The sequence below is a fragment of the Ochotona princeps genome, chromosome 11, assembly GCF_030435755.1.
Source record: "Ochotona princeps isolate mOchPri1 chromosome 11, mOchPri1.hap1, whole genome shotgun sequence".
In the NCBI taxonomy this organism is placed as follows: Eukaryota; Metazoa; Chordata; class Mammalia; order Lagomorpha; family Ochotonidae; genus Ochotona; species Ochotona princeps.
The window spans coordinates 1,097,022-1,113,284 of record NC_080842.1 but is presented as its reverse complement, the minus strand read 5'-3'; the positions used below and the strand labels follow the sequence as shown (position 1 = coordinate 1,113,284).

Genomic DNA, 16,263 nt, shown 5'->3' with positions numbered 1-16,263 from the left:
CAACTGCTGAGTCACTTCCTGTTAGGGCATAAGAAAATCCAGGTACGGGCTGGTATTGTGGTATTGCAGGTAAAAGCTGCTGTGTCTGACCCGTGCATGCCATGCAGGAGGCAGTTTGAGAGCCAGTAGCATTACTCCCATTTCAGCTCCCTGCTGATGGCCTGAGAAAGCAGCAGAAGATGGTTCAAGAAAGTTGGGCCTCTGCCACCCTTGTGAGAACGGGTGAAGCTCCTGGCTTCAACTTGGCTTAGCTCTGGCATTGTGGCCACCTGGGGAGTGAACCAGAATGTTAAAAAAAATCCCTTTCTCTGTAGCTCTGCCTTTCAAATAAATAAATATATTTAAATAGTAATAATAAAATGCAACTTAACCAGATTAAATGACCTGATCTATGTTGTGATATGTGTGTTTCTACAACAGCCAGGGAGGCCTTGATGGCTCAGTTGGGCTGACTGATACATTTTGTGCTATGTTACTCCTTGCCTACCTGCCACTATTGTGTCAGTCCTGGATGTAAGAAGGCCAACTCCCATATTGTTGGCAGCTGCTGTGGCTGCTGAGGCTGTTGTTGCTGCCACTGGCTCAATAAAGCATGTGCGGTCTACTGCAGTTCCATGGGACATTCATCCGGTTTCCAGCACCTTGCACTTCCATGTCCCAAGCAGGCTGAGTTCAGATCCAACCTGTGGCTTAGTCAGCAGGATCAGTGGTAGGTGTACCCAGTGTTCCTTCAGCAGACATGTGGCCTCCAACCAGGTCGTGCTGTCCCATGGTCCTAGCCATGGTCCTTGGTGTTGGTCCTAGCATCCTGGACCTGCACACCTCTGCACCTCAGAGGAGTAGAAACAGGTTATTAGGAGCCCAAAGCCTTGGTGAAGGCTCTGCATTTCCTGTAGGTCAGGGCTGGTTAGATAGGATGGATATTCCTTGTCATGTAAAGCAGCAACATGAAGATATGTTTGCCACGTTTGTCCAGGGATGGGAACTATGCCTTGTGGCAGAAGGGTTGGATCCTAGTTCGGGTGCACCCTTTGGTGCTGTGAGCAGGATTCTCTTCAGGCCTGTATAGAATGCAGCTTTGAACAGCCACAAGTATGTGGTGCTTCGTGGCCATGGTCTTGTGTCACGGAAATCTCCCTCAGTTCCCAAGTGTGAGCTGCAGGGATGACTCACCCACTCCTGTTAAAAACATGTTGTGTGGGTTTGGAGAGATGATCAGGCACAGAGGTGACCCTAGAGCAGCAGAGGGTGCAGGGTGAGTCTTCCTAACTGCACCACAAGGACAGGAAATAGTATTAGCTGCAAGCAGAAATCTAAGAACCATGGAGCTTAAAACACACCTTGGGGTGATGACAAAGGGGGAGGAAACAGAAAGAAGACAACCACTCAACAGTTGGAGAACAACTGTGTTGAGCTCAGCCATGGTGGCGACAGCAGCCATGGAGACAGCAATGAGAGAGTTGGATCAGAGCACTAGAAGAGGGGAAACATCTGGGAAGGGAGCCCGGGATCTAGAGAAAGGTAAACATGACTGCTCCAGGACAAGCTACTGGATGTTGGGCAGAGCAGGTGAATCTTCAGGCAGAGTAACCACGGGGGCTACAGTGACACCTGGAAGAACTGAGGTTGCAGACAAGGTGAGTTTCCTAAGGTCTGTGGTCCTGAACACACTAGGCATGCAGCAGTGACTTTGCCAACATTCTGATGAGTACTGCAGGTGTGACAATACCGATTGCCTGGGGGATGAAGAAATGAGACTGACTGTTCTCCACTTGGAAAGGCTGGCATTGTGAGCCTTATGCCACACAGCCCATAAAACTCACCCATATGGCTGGTATGGTGGACAGATGGTACCTGGCAAATGACTATAGACTATCAAGAGTTAAGCAAGGTGACGTCACCTTGATGTGCTGCTGTGCTATCGGTTACTCACATTCTGGACCATTGGACTTGGACATTAAGGTGATGTCACCAAGTAAGTGATGGATTTGGCTACAGCAGCCACAGGCTGCAGCCAGAAAACTGGAACTTAACCTAGGTCTCCCATATGGGTGGTAGGAACCCAACTACTTGGGCCATCATACACTGCCTCCCAGGGTGTGTGAGCAGGAAGCTGGAATTTGGAGAGTGCCAAGCAGGTAATCTGATATGGAATGCAATCCTGTGTCAAACATTCATCCCTGTATTTAGGACAAGAAAGAAAATGTTGGACTGAAGGAATTAAGACTTTGTAATTGCTGTGGTGGCATGGCAGGTAAAACCACCGGCTTCATGGCCAGCATCCCATAGGGGTGCCAGTATAAGTCATGGCTGTTCCACTTCTAAACCAGCTCCATTGCACCTGGGAAAGCAGTGGAGGATGACCCAAGTGCTTGGACCTCCAGCACCACATAGGAGACCTGGAGGAAGTTCCTGGGTCCTGGCTCCTAGTTTGAACTGGCCCAGTTCTAGCCATTGCAGCCATTTGAAGAATGAAGCATTGGATGGAAGACCTCCTGTCTCACTGTCTTTATAACTTTACCCTTCACATGAATGAGTAAATCTTTAAAATCAGACCGTGTTAAGTATTTATTGAAAATAAGTGCTTCTTCCTAAAAGATTACTCTAAAACACAAATAAGAAAATCATAGAGGTTTGAAATTATGTACTTCAAAATATGTTTTTACTTGAGCACAGATACAGGCTTCCAGCTAGTAAAAATTACCCAAGTGAGGACAACTATTTGGTGCAGTGGTGAAGTCAATGTTTGGGAGGCCTGGATCCCAAACAGGAGTGCTTGATTCAAATTCTGGCTGCCCCACTTCTCTTCCCCCTTCCTGCCAATGCCCACCTTGGGAAGCAGCAGATGGTGGCTCAAGCCCTTGGGTTTTTGCCAAACATGTTGGTAACACAGATTGCAGTCTGATTGCCTCATTCACTCTTACCTAGTCCTGCCTGCTGAGGACACTTGGGGAAATGAGCCAATATTTGGAAGATCTTTGTCTCATTCTACATTTCAAATAAAATGAAAATACAGTTTGCATGTTGACTCAACAGGCTAATCATCTGCCTGCCTATGGCAGCCTCCCATATTGGCACTGGTTTGTTTCCTGGCTGCTCCATTTTCCATCTAACTCAGCTTAAAGCACTAAAGCACTACTGTAATATTTTTTATGAGACGGTGTTTTTTTTTTTTTTCTTGCAAAGAAAAGAGAGAAGAAATTTTCCCTCTGCTGGTTCAGTCCCAAAAAGGCTGCAAGAGTTGGGGCTGGGCCAGGCAAACACGAGGAGTCTGAAAATACATCCTGTTCTCCAGGTGCATTGCAAGGGCCCAAGTACTTGATCCATCTTCTACTTGTTTCCAAGGCACATTAGTATGGAGCTAGATCAGAAGTGGAGGAGCCAGGACCGTTGGGTCTTGAAAGACAGCTCAACTTGGTGTGCCCCATTGCTACCTGGAGAGTCAAGTATTTGAGAAATCATTTTTGGGCAGGGTTCTAGGGCACATGTATAATATTCTCTGGGCTGTATCATGCCTGTTAAAATGGTGCTTTGTCACTTCTTTCACTTGAAAGTACTAACTGGGGCCCCCAATCAGTTGACCTTCAGACAGTGACCTGCCGGGAGCCCTTCAAATCTTTTTTGCATGCACAGATGGCAGAAACTGAAAGCACAAGACAAATGTGTATCCTTCATTGCCCAGAGATGGAAGGGGCCTTGTGGCATGGCTGCAAGGTGACATTTTCTTCGTTTTTAAAGGTGTATTTACTTATTTTCAGAGTTTGTCACAAAGTTGAGGGGGTTGTAGACCCATGAGGGTCACCGTATAGGATGGAAAGAGGGTGAGAGGAAAGCCCTTCCCTCCCTCTAGTGACCACAGATTAGGAGGAAAAAATGTGCCATTCCTTGATGCCAGATCACATTAGCATCAGGGAACAGAGTGTCCATCGGTGTCATTCCAGGATCCCTGATAGGGGAATGATGTCCCAAGGTCACTTGCAGTTTTGTTTATTTGTTCTGAGATGCTGTGGGCTTTATTGTGGTAGAGGTGAGAAGTTACTCTAATATCTGTTGACTGTCCATGTCTGTGACCTTAGACATTTGCTAGTGCCTGGCCTGTAGTGTTGTTCAGTTTGTCCCACTTACACCTTTTGATGAGGATCTTGAGGTCTTATGTTGATTTAGAGGTGCTGGCTGTTTGTCTTCTTTGTGGATCTGGACATGTTGTTTATCCTTGTCTGAGAGTCATCAATGGAGGTGGCCCAATGCTGCAACATGTTTTCTGAAACCTGACCACATGTCCGTGTGATGTTCCTTAATCATTGGGTGGTGCTGTTCTGTTGGAATGACCCTGAAGAACCCATGCATCCCAGCAGGTGTAGTGGCCTGGCTCAGACTACTCCCTGCCCCAGTTGGTGTAGTGGACTTGTTAGGGAGGCTCCCACGTACCCCTGTTATTCCAGTTCCCAGACCTGGTTCTTGTATACACTAACAGGTGCAGCGGCTTGGCCTGCCACCAATCCTGGCTATTGGGTGTGTATTGGCTGGTGCTGTAGCCTAGCTTGGGAGAATCCAAGAACCCCTACCAGGCCCACTTCCAGTCCCAGCTCTTCTTGTGTGGGCTGGTGGGTAATGTGACTGGCTCCCCTCCAGGTCCAATATTCATATACACCTGCAGGTGTAACGGTTTTTCCCATGAAGATCCTCCAAGTGCCCTCAACTCGCTGGCCATCAGGCCCAAGTCTCCTGTGCATCCACAGGTATGGCAGCCCAGTCAGGCCTTCTTGCAAGTCCCAGCTCCCAACACTTATCATGAGGCGCAGTGATCTGGCTGGGGGAAGCCCTTCAGGACTGTCAGCAGATCAGCCCCCTACAAGCTCTCTTGGTCATCTGTGGGTGCATTGGCTCAGCCACTGGAAGTCACCAGCAGTCATTATTTATACCTTAAGCAAGCCCTCATTGACCACCCCGTTCAGTTATGTCCCATATTGTGAACAGCATTCCACCTGGCCTGCCTTCTCCTGGCAGCTCTGCTAGTGGCAGGTGGCCAAGTGCCCTTTGTGACTGCAGCTGACCTTTAAGAGCAGGGAGCCCCTGCATGATAGTCAGGCTTGCATGGTGACTTTAGCCTGATAATTGCAAGAGAATGAACCTTGTTAACAAGAACAAGGGGCTTGGAAACAATTGTCCCTAAAGTCTCCAGACAAGGCTCACTCCAGAATCTGACACTGGCATCTCAGTCTCGGGATCCCAGACACACCCTGGAGAACACAGCCATGTGGAACTCATCTACAGAACCAGATGCTCCTGAGTCCTCTACGTCATTACAATAGTATAGTCCTGCATAATCAGTCGTAAGTCCATCGTTCTGCTATTTAAGTGTATCCTGACATTGTGGGCATGGACATAGGCAAAGATTCCAGCATCCTATTGTTAAGATTTATTCAGCAATTGGCATTGGAAGTTCATCTTTGATTTGAAAGTAGAGATGCACACTGCATTTCTCTTCACATCTGGATATGATAGAATCTATTACAGTTACTATACATCCCCTTGAATGAAAAGCCATTAAACCAAATCAACAGTAAGAAGAAAAATAGAAAATTTACAACACGATGTAACATAATACTGAATGACCAAATATGTTGCTAAAGAAATGAAAAAATGAGCTTGAAGCAAATGATGCTACTGTGTGATCTATGAGTGAGTATGGAAATCAATAAAAAAACTTTTTGAAGGAATGAAAATTAAAAATATATATACATATCAAAACCCATGAGATGTAGCAAAAAAGATACTGAAAGGGGACACAGCATAGTAGCCTAGTAACTAAAAACCTCACCTTGAATGCACTGGGATCCCATATGGGTGCTGGTTCTAATCCCATCAGCCCCATTTCCCATGTAGCTCCCTGTTTGTGGCCTGGGAAAGCAGTCAAAGATGGCCTAAAGCCACCCACACAGGAGACCCAAAAGAGGTTCTGGGTTTGTGGCTTCAGATCAGTGCAGCTCTGGTTGTTGCAACCACTTGGTGAGTGAATCAGCAGATGGTAGATCTTCCTCTCTTTCTCTCGTCCTCTCTGTGTATCTGACTTCCCAATGAAAATAAATGAATCTTTTTTTAAAAAAAAAGTATTGAAAGGGCTATTAATCTTGTATTTTGCACGTAGGTTGCCTAATATCAGAGAGAACATATGATATTTTTCCTTTTGGGATTGACTTATTTCAGTAAACAAAATAGGGTTTGCCTTTTATTAACTGTGTTGCTGTCTGCTCTAAAGCAATTCTTTGTCCCACTACCTTTGCTTGCACACAAACTGAGGTAGGGCACTCGCTACCACCTGTCACAGCATTTGCCACCTGCCAAGCACTTGCATTTAGACAATATGCTTGTTTGAGTAGTAATAGCCACTGACTTCATTAAACCTCAACCCTTGAGTTCACGTCTTTTTAATACTCTGTGTACACATCTGGCAGAATGCACTTAGAGGAGTGCACAACAGAACAAAGTGATTGGAGAAAAGTCCTTGATGAGATTGCAGCCAAACTGATTGCTTTTCTCCATCCTCCACTGGTCCTAAAAAAAATGGCTGCCCTTCCAATTTGGTTCACTGGTATTTCTTGCACACAAATGGAGCAATCTGGCCCTACAGGGAGACACTTGGCAGTATTTGTGGCCAGTTATAAAGATTGTGCTTCCAGATGAAGACTGGGATTTCTGAAAATGTGCATGTCACGTAGACCTCATCAGTTTCCTGGCAAGATCAGTGGCAAAATGAACACCTGGTGTCTTTTGATGAGATGCGTCCTCATTTAGGGGGATGTGTACACGTCAGTGAATGGCCATTTTCTGAGTAATTGGATGATAGATCCAAGCAGAGTGCAAAATCCTCCAGGGAACGTCACTGAAATGGGGTCAGGAAGCTCAGTGGGACAGCTGACCCTACATGTGGTCAACCTTTCAGAAATTATGGCCTGCCATGTTTTGTTGGGTAATCAGCGGATTACTCCACAAGTATCTGGGCTTCTCCTAAAATGCTTGTTTTCCCACTATGTACCAGTGTGGGCCCATATATTTTCCACCATACACACACAAAATTAAAAATAATAATAAAAAAGAAAGACAGATCCCCAAACATGAAGTGTAGAAGCAGACAGAACATTCCTACTAAGCATTAAAAAAAAAATTATGTATTTTTATTGGAAAGGTAGATCTACAGGGAGAAGGAGACACAGAAAGAAAGATCTTCCATCCACTGGTTCACTCCCCAAGTGGCAGCAACAACTGGAGCTGAGCTGATCCGAAGCCAGGAGCTGGGAGCTTCTTCTAGGTCTCCCAAAAGAATGCAAGGTCCAAAGGCTTTGGGCTGTCCTCTACTGCTTTCCTAGGCCAAAACCAGGTATTTGGAAGGGAAGTGGAGCCCATATCAAATGGGAGAATGAGTGCTCTGAACCTCAAGCAAAGGTGAACTTTTGCAACCACCTGGAAGAGATGGGCGCTTCCAGATGTAGCAAAACAATGGGTCAAGAAAAGCATCAAAAAACGCACGGCACATTAGGGCCAGCCATGAGGACCTATGCTGCACTGCCATGGTCCCAGGCCATGGGGCTGCCACACCTGGTGGAGTACTGCTCACCTGGGTTGCCTGCATGCTGAGGCCCCGCTGGATGCTCCACCATCCCAAACCTGATTCTGGCCCGCCTCTGCCTCCACCAGCTTCTCCCATCCCACTGCAGGGCAGGATTGGGAATGGAGGACCTCCAGAGTGTTTGGTTTGAACTTTTTAATGGCATGTCCAGCCCTCTCTGCCCACCTGGGTCAGAGTTCCAAGGCAGCCCTCTGGACACGTGACCAGGGGTGGAGTTTGTGGGAATGCTTTATAAAGGCAACTACAGGCAGGCTGCCTAATCAGTAGTTCTCTTAGACTCTGCTGGTCTGCCAGTGTGAGCTCCTGTGCCACCTACAGCTTTGTTTCTCGGGCACCCCTTGTCCCAGCAAGTTTTCGACATGGTGAGTGTGGTTGCTGATCCCTTGGATGAGTGCACTGTGGAATCCCAGCTCCCACTGCTGACTATGGTGCAGTGGCCTGGATCTTCCCTGCACTCCAGTGGGGAGGATGGGGTGGTCACTCTGGGCCGCCGCCCTGGAAAGGCCAGAGTGCTTTTGCTTCAAGACCTGGGGACTTGCAGAAACTGAGGTCCCCATGCCTCATAACTCTGAAGTGGCTTTACTTTGCTGGTGACCTGGCAGAGCTGTGCGCTGCAACCTCCCATGCCTTGGGAGTTGCTGATTAGCCATCTGGAGAAGGGGGAAGGGGAGCTCCTGGGGCACTCCTCCCCAAGGGAAGAATTAGTCGTCATGTGTTCGGACTTTATTTCCACTGTTACTTTAATGGGGGCGTTTATAACTGAAGCTTCCTACATTAGGCAGGTTTATAAAAACAAGTCCATGAAAAGGTGTTTAAAGTGGCAAACTGAATCGGCATGGACGTGGCACACAAGGTAGCTTCTTCTGTGCCTCTCTCGGGCATGGTAGGAACAAGTATCTCAAAGTACCTGTGGGAGATCTTCCCATGTTTTCTGGTGGAAATAGTAAATGGTATCTTTGGAGGAAGGAATAGTGCCTGTACTTAATCTGAGACTTCCCCGACTACCAGCTAGCCAGAGCCCAGTCACAAACCAGTAAGTTGCCTGAGGACATTTTGCTGGTTAAACAGTGATTCAGAAAGCAAGGTGGAGTGTTTTTAAGACAAAAAGGACTGGGGGCCTGCACAATGGCTCAACTGGCTAATCCTCTGCCCTGCAACTGCCTGCATCCTATATGGGCATCAGTTTGTGCCCTAACAGTTTCACTTCTCATCCAACTCCCTGCACATTAGCAGGGATCTAGATCACAAGTGGAATAACCAGGAACTGGCTCCCATCTGGGGTGCCATACCACAGCGCTGGGTCCCTCTCAAGCACAAGTCCTATTTAGCAGCTTTTGTACATTCCTCATGCAGCTTTTAACTCCCTGAAATCTCATTATTTGAGAATATAATGAGACATTTTTTTGGTGATGATGAAATGCAGTGAATATGCCTTTGTATTCCCTCTTAAGTCTGCAGTTTGTGGTGATTGTCTTACTTTACTAAACAGGAGGGAATTTGGTACCTTAAAGCTGCACAGCAGGAAGTAAATGAAACAGGGTTTATTCCCCAATGCCCCATCCTCCCATGTTGTGGAAATGGCTCCTGGCTTACACTACCAGTGTGGTCAGCTGGTACACTTAGCCTTTGCTAAACCATGCCTCTCCCTTCTTTACCCTTTGCAGAATTAAAACTGCTCTCCCTGAAGAGTTTAGAAAGCTGGCTCTCACCACAGTCAATTTAAGCCACTGCTAATTGCTGTTGTGGGGAGTTTTCTCCATTGAATTCCTTTGTGCTGGTTTAAGCTGCCTCTTGAAAGGAGAAGGAAACTAGTCTTTCTAAAGAACAGGATTAAAGTGGCAGTGAATTGAATGGGAGTGAATCAGTTGGCCAGAAGGGGAGAAGCAGGCGGAAGAGTTTGTGGTCTTCTAAGATAATGGAAATCCAACCCTGAATACCTACAGTGAGTATGAAGCCAAGGCCTGTATGCCTGGCAGCTCATTAACAGAGCTTTGGTCTCCCAAAGCAGCTTGTCTTCATTAGGTCTTCAGCACAATCTTGTGAAGCAAGTAGAGCCTGGGCAGGAGCAGGAAGGTGATCAGCTGCCTGGAAGATTGATTAGTGAATTGGGTGTGAGTCACTCACCGTTATCTCATTTGGGGTGTCATTTTCTTTTTTTTTCTTTCCTTCCCTCAGTGTGAGTGTATCTCCATCCACATTGATCAGGCTGGTGTCCAGATCGGCAATGCCTGCTGGGAGCTCTACTGCCTGGAACACGGAATCCAGCCCGATGGCCAGATGTCAAGAGACAAGCCAATTGGTTCCTCGGCACCTTCTTAAGTGAGACAGGCACTGGCAAGAATGTGCCCAGGGCCATGTTTGCAGACCTAGAGCCCATAGTCATTGGTGAGCTGGCACTGGGTGCCAGGAGCAGGGCCAGGAGCTCTGTGCTAGGGGAGCCCCTGGTACCCTGAGGAGGGACAAGGTCAGTGACAGGTGACCCAACTGCTTCCCCTCTTCAGATGAAGTTCGCAGTGGCACCTACCATCAGCTGTTCCACCCTGCACAGCTCATTACTGGCAAGGAAGATGCCGCCAATAACTCTGCCCGTGGATGCTACACTGTCGACAGCGAGATCATTGAACCTGTCCAAGAGCTCATCCTCAAGCTGGTGAGTGCAATTGCTTGACTACAGTAGGGTAGGTGCTTGCCTTGGGGTTCTCAGGAACCAAACTGTCAGAATGATTCCTGCCACCTGAAGGAGACTCTGGTAGTCCATTGAACTGATTGGGCTCCTTGGACTCCTAGGCCTGGGTGATGGCCAGGAGCAACAGCTGCTTCCCCTGCTTCCCTGTCTTCTCAGGCTGCCTCAGGCCCCCATGTCCAGTGAGGTCAACTTACTTGGAGTCCAGGGGAGATCCAAAGAGCCTTCCCAGTTTTGCTGACAAGTGACCATGAGATGCTCCTTTACAGCACATCTTTGTAATGGCTCATGTGGGGGTGCTCAACTCCTACACTTTAACTTGTTGATAAAACTCATTAGAAGAAGCTGGATTGGCGTCTGTTCAACAAAAAGTCCCAAGCTCACAAAGCAGGTACAACCTTGATTAGAAATAGCCAGAGCCCAGAACTTTGACTCACACTAACTAAGCTGAGAGTGGGGTCAGGTACCTCCTCAGGGTAACAGCAAGTGTGTCACTGAGACTTCCAGAAACATGGCCCGGCTCCTCCCCTGTAGCTTCTGGCTCTGGCCTACTATTGCAGGCAGCCTCATTCATGTGAACATACTGTTAGGATCATGGTCATTAAGAACTTCACAATTAGATGGCTCCATGTTCTTTGGGGTTTGTAATCAGCTCGTGAGCAACTGACATAAATTACATGTAAAGCCAGGCCAGGGAAGCATACTACACCAGGCCAAGCACAGCAAGTCACTTCCCAAAATCATGAAGGACACAAGTTCACAGCCTCCTGCTTTTCCCAGATATTTCTCAGCAACTTGGGCAGCCTTGGCTCTTGGTTCCTATGTTTGGACATCAAGCTTCAGCCACAAGAGTGATTTGGAAACCAGGAACTGCCTAGGGGGACTGATATACTTTAAAAACATATGTATTTAAGGTTCTAGGGTGAAGTTGATCCACTGTGATGACCTTCCGTGAAAATGCTTGGTTGTGGGAGTGTTTCCATAGTGGATGACACTGGGCAGAACAGGGTCAGCCCTGCACTTTGTGTGCTCCTGTTTAGTGGTCAGCCAACTGAGGGTGGGTTGAGAGTGACCCTGGCTATGAGCACTAGGAATGTCTGCCTGTGAGGGGTCAGGTGGTATGCTTGCAGAAGAGCAGCCCTTCCTGTGGTCTCAGGGCCTCAATGCTAATTACTCTCTTTACCAGCTTACCTGCATTAGTACGCTCCCCAGAACCAGGCTACATGCTATGCTCGTAGGCCTCATTTAATTTCTCAGTAACCCGAGGGAGGGCGTTTGCAGTTCTCACTGAGTGAGAGTACTAAGATGCAGAGTGAGTTTGATCAGCACAGCAAGGAACTGACAGAGCTGGATCTAGACCCAGCAACAGGGTCCAGGTGTGTGGCACCTCTGCACTCCAGACTGGGAAGAAAACAAGTGCCAAGAGCTGGTGAAGTTCAGGCACTAGGCTGAGGGTCCCGCACCTGCCATGCAGTGGCTCTGACAGTTGACTAGCAGGTGCCCTTAGTCTGTGGGCACAGCAGGGCCACCAGAGGACTCTGAGGTACTATTGCAGGACTTGTGATTCTTCTGCCTGAAGCAATGAAGACTGACTTCATGTTGAAATAGGCTTTGGAGCAGGCCCTTCCTCTCCCTGCCCTCCTTCCCAGGAGTGGCTGCACTTTGATGTATAGTATCTAGAAGCTCTTTGTTCTCGGCAAGTGGTCAGCAGAATTTAAGTCACTGTGTGCATAGTCACGGGTTCAAAGAAGTCCACTGTGACTTTGACCAGGGGAATCCACACTAAAATCTATAAACCTCCTTTCCAGGCTGAGCAGTGCTCAGGCCTGCATGGTTTCCTGGTTTTCCACAACTTTGGTGGGGGTACCGGTTCTGGGTTCACCTCACTTCTGATGGAATGTCTCTCTCGATCATAGCAAGAAGTCCAAGCTGGAGTTCTTCAGCTACACGGCCCCTCAGTCTCCACAGTTGTGGTGGAGTTCTGCAGCTCCATCCTCACCATCCACACCACCATGGAGCACTCCAACTTGTGCCTTCATGGTGGGCAATGAGGCGATCTATGACATCTGTCAGAGAAACCTTGATATTGGGCACCCCTGTTACACTAATGTTACCTGCGTTATGAGCCAGGTTGTATCCTCCATCACAGCCTCTCTCTGGTTTCAGGGAGCCCTGAATGTTGACCCGAAGGAGTTCCAGACCAATTTGGTTCCATATCCACATATCCACTTCCTTCTGGCCAGTTATGCCCCACTCATCTCTGTTGAGAAAGCTTACCATGAACAGCTTTCTGTAGCAGAGCTCACCAATGCTTGCTTTGAGCCAGCTAACCAGATGTTGAAATGTGACCCTCACATGGTAAATACATGGCTTGCTGCCTGTTATACCATGGGGATATAGTTCCCAAAGATGTCAACGCTACCATTGCTCCCATCAAGAAAAAGCGGAGCATCCAGTTTGTGGACTGGTGCCCCACTGGCTTTAAGGTTGACTTTAGTTACCAGCCTCCCACTGTGGTGCCCAGTGGAGACCTGGCCAAGGTCCCATGAGCTGTGTGCATGCTCAGCAACACCACAGCCATTGCCCAAGCCTGGGCTCGTCTGAACCACAAGTTTGACCTCACGTACGCCAAGCATGCATTTGTTCACTATGTGGGTGAGGTCATGGAGGAGGGAGAGTTTACTGAGGCTCATGATGACATGGCTGCCTTGGAGAAGGATCATGAGGAGGTGGCAGCAGACTATGCTGAGGGAGAGAGTGACGATGAGGAGTATTAGCCTTTCCACAACTGCTGGTTGCTGTACTGAGACTGTTCTGTCCTGTGTTGCTGTCCATTGTGTCTCTATGTGTCAATTATGATAATAGTTTTATTTTTGTATGAAAAGCTCTCAGGTGTGTCATGTGCCATGTCAGATGGATTGTTTTAGAACTGAGTTAATGAGTGGTGATAAAAATCCTAAGTTAGCAGGCTGGGTGCAAAAGTAGTGAGAGTGAGTAAATGGGTCTGGTATACTGGGCCAGGGCTGCATGGGCTAAAATATGTTTGACTGTCATCTCGCAGCAGGCAAAGTTATATGTTGGCACTCCTGACTCCCTCTATAATCTAGGCTCCTACTGATATACTGATACATATGGCAAGGTGGCAGGTGATGGCCTAAGCACTTTGGTCCCTACCTGAACTTTCAGGATTCTGACTTCAGCTTGTCCCTGCTGCTTTACTGGGACCATTTGGAGAATTGGGCTAATGGGAAGAAGATTGCTGTTGCATTGCCCTTCAATGAAAGTTTTCACAAATGATTATGAAACCTACAGGTATTAACATGCAAAGATTCTAATCCTGTAAATTTGAAGAGGGCTTTTCATCCTATGTTTTTAAAAAGTATGAATGTTATTAGAAATGCAGATTCAGGAGGTAGATTTTTCATCAACTTGTGCATTTTCCAAGTGGCTGCGATGTTTGGGACTGAGCTGTTCAGATGCTATGTTTTTGTCTCCCACATGCATGCAAGGTCTTAAGGCTTTTTGGCCATCCTGTGCTGCTTTCCCGGAGCACAAGCCGGAAGCTGGATGGGAAGTGGAACAGCCAGGACAGGATCCAGTATCCATATGGAATGCTGGTACTTTCAAGGAAGGATTTAGTCACTAGCCCATTGCACTGCGCCCCATTCATTAACCTTGTGCACCTGCCTCATCTGTATTTACATGAAAGTCATGACTTTAACTTTCAGAAGATTACATTTTAGTGAGGAAGACACAGATAGCACGGGGAGCCTGTGGGGTTCTCTTTTGATTGCTTGTTTTTCTTGTGTGAATAAGGAAGTGAATCCATGACCCGAGAGTGAGACCAGGAAGAAGGTTTGGGGGGGGGGGATGAGGGCATTGAGGAATTTTTCAAAGCTTCAAGGAGAGTGGGAAAGGAAGAAATGAATGGAAATGTAATCTGACTACCAAGTCACATAATGCCACTGGAGATGGGTGTCATGAATTTGCATCAGATTTGTCAGTGCCACAGGACTGGGCAGGCCAAACTTGATTCAACCAGGTACAAGGTTTAAGTAAGTGAGCACCATCAGAAACTGGAGCAAGCCAAACTGGTATGCACAGGAACAGGAGAGATGTGAGGACACAATGGGCAAACACAATGGGAAGGTGCTAGGATCAGGGGCTGGCAGTCCCTGCCTAGGCAGTGGGGTTGTGGGTCTAGGGTGTGCAGAGCCAGAAAATGGGAAGCATGAGTGAGATCACAGGAGACTTCACATCCAGGCCAGGAAGGAGTGTGGGTGAGGTTGCTCAGACCTGGGAAGTTGGCCAGCAATAAGGTGGAAAGAGGCTACAGTGTGGAGGACAGAGTGGACACCTAGGGCCCCAAGTGGATAGGAATGGTCTTAAGGTGAGGGAGTTTGGATTAGACGAGGGAAGAGATGAATGAGGAAAGAGACCGAGTTGTTTATTTGATAGGATCAGATCAGAGTTGTTCCAGGGCAGGCTAGATTCCTAGACGTTAGTTAGCGATCCAGATGATCTGCTCACAGTAAACAGGCAGGCACAGGTGAGAGCCCTGAAGGATGAAGAGAAAGGGAGTCACTATCGGTCTTGGAGAGTGAGAAGGACAGGACTGCAAAAGCCAGTGGGAGGTTGTAAGAAGCTGACACCTGCTCTCCTGAAACACAGAAGAGCATGAGCTCCTTGTGTGCACTGACTCCAGTCCTGCACCATGCGTGAATGCACAGAGGACAGAGGTGAGCACACGGAAGCTTGGTGGGTGACTTCTGTAGCGCTAAGCGTAATGCTAATTGCCACCCCTTTACCCCCCAAGACCTGCCCACACATGCATTCTGAATGATCAGAGCAAGACCAAAAGTGGTCTCACTTCAGCCATAGATGGAAAAAAATAAACAGAAGCTAGTCTCTCCCCTCAGGTGTTTCCTAACATGATAATCAGCAAGCTCTCAAGAGAAAAACCTGACTTTCTATGTTTCACTGGGCAAGCTGACTGAGGGACACTTGTTCATCTCCACCCCTGCAATGTGGACATCTTAGAGTCTCCCTTCTGTCTGTGAGGATCTCCATAGAACTGTCCAGAAGGCGACCCCTTCCAATCAGGCCATGAGCTGTCTGGTTGTGTCCCACTCTGAGCACAAAGTGAAGGCAAATGGTTTCTCTGACCTCAGCTGTGTGGCTTCCCCCTCATGCAAGCAGTTGCAAACACTGAAAACTCCTGCATATTTTAGAACTTCACTTGATTCTGACCTGAAATGACCCACAGTTAGCACAGACATCACAGTCACAAGTGCCTCTGTTCAACTTGGGGACAAATCACGGCTTCTCATAACCCCGGTTCAAGTCCAGCAATTTGCTATAATGGATCACAGAACTCAGGGAAACACATTGCTACTGGTTTATTATAAGGAATATTGTTTTTTTTTTAAAGATTTATTGGAAAGGCAGATCAGATTTATAGGGAAACAAAGAGACAGAGAAAGATCTTCCATCTGCTGGTTCACTCGCCGAATGGCTACAATGACTAGAGCTCTACAGCTTTCCCAGGCCACAAGCCCAGAGCTAAATGGGAAGTGAAGGAGCCTGATCATGACCCAGCACCCATTTGGGACAGCTGTGGTTACAAGGTAAGGATTTAGTCATTGATCCATTTCACTGGGCCCAATACTGGGCATGAGGGGTGAGATCTGGAAGCAGGAGCTTCTGTCCTTTGTGTCTTCCAGGCACATGGACTCCACCTGAAACTCTTGGAGCTTTGTATTGCAGGGGTTTTTAAAAGAATTATTTATTTAAAAAGCAGGGTGACAGAGATGTTCTATCCACTGATTTAGTCCCGAATGGCCATAACTGAGCCAGGCTAGATCCAGGAGCCAGGAATTCCATCCAGGTCTCCCATGTGGGTTCCAGGACCCCAAGATTAAGACCACCTCCTGTTGCCTCTCAGAACAGCCAT

At 47.6% G+C, this 16,263-nt stretch overlaps 1 pseudogene; it reads left to right on the top strand.

Moving 5' to 3' along the window:
• The first annotated feature begins 978 nt into the window (after window positions 1-978).
• On the top strand, window positions 979-13,087 carry LOC131481465 (tubulin alpha-1C chain-like; annotated as a pseudogene).
• The last annotated feature ends 3,176 nt before the right edge of the window (window positions 13,088-16,263 follow it).